This window comes from Lolium rigidum, chromosome 7 (genome assembly GCF_022539505.1).
Source record: "Lolium rigidum isolate FL_2022 chromosome 7, APGP_CSIRO_Lrig_0.1, whole genome shotgun sequence".
In the NCBI taxonomy this organism is placed as follows: Eukaryota; Viridiplantae; Streptophyta; class Magnoliopsida; order Poales; family Poaceae; genus Lolium; species Lolium rigidum.
Window position 1 is genome coordinate 271029925 of NC_061514.1, and position 1212 is coordinate 271031136.

Here is a 1212-nt window from a genome sequence, read left to right on the forward strand (position 1 = left end):
TTGCTTTTTCTTTCGATCCCCTGCCGCCTCTCAAACGGTGATACCGCCGCTGCTAACTGGGACCCGCATGTCATCCTCTATGTACTATAAAACTTTCTTTTCTTGAATTATTTTTGGCACCTCATATTTGGTCACTTACCTTTTTCTTTCGATCCCCTACCGCCTCTCAAACGGTGATACCGCTGCTGCTAAATGGGACCCGCATGTCATCCTCTATGTACTATAAAACTTTCTTTTCTTGGAGTTTTTTTTGGCACCTCAAATTTGGTCACTTGCCTTTTTCTTTCGATCCCCTGCCGCCTCTCAAAGGGTGATACCGCTGCTGCTAACTGGGACCCGCATGTCATCCTCTATGTACTATAAAACTTTCTTTTCTTGAATTATTTTTGGCACCTCATATTTGGTCACTTACCTTTTTCTTTCGATCCCCTGGCGCCTCTCAAACGGTGATACCGCTGCGCTAACTCGGGACCCGCATGTCATCCTCTATGTACTATAAAACTTTCTTTTCTTGAATTATTTTTGGCTCCTCATATTTTTTCACTTGCCTTTTTCTTTCGATCCCCGCCGCCTCTCAAACGGTGATACCGCTGCTGCTAACTCGGGACCCGCATGTCATCCTCTATGTACTATAAAACTTTCTTTTCTTGAATTATTTTTGGCTCCTCATATTTTTTCACTTGCCTTTTTCTTTCGATCCCCTGCCGCCTCTCAAACGGTGATACCGCTGCTGCTAAATGGGACCCGCATGTCATCCTCTATGTACTATAAAACTTTCTTTTCTTGGATTATTTTTGGCTCCTGATATTTGGTCACTTGCGTTTTTTTCTTTCGATCTCATGCCACGTTTGAAACGTTGAGGAACCCGCCGGCTCATGGGACCTGCATGTTATCCTCTATGTGCTATAAAAGTTTATTTTCTAGGGATTTTTTTCACTCTCGATTTTTGTCTATTTCCTTTTTCTTTTGATGCCCCGCCTCCTTGGAAACGTTGAGTAAGCTGCTTACTCATGGGACCCGCATGTCATCCTCTATGTACTATAAAACTTTCTTTTCTTGGATTTTTTTGGCACCTCATATTTGGTCACTTGCCTTTTTATTTCGATCCCCTGCCGCCTCTCAAACGGTGATAACGCTGCTGCTAAATGGGACCCGCATATCATCCTCTATGTACTATAAAACTTTCTTTTCTTGGATTTTTTTGACACCTCA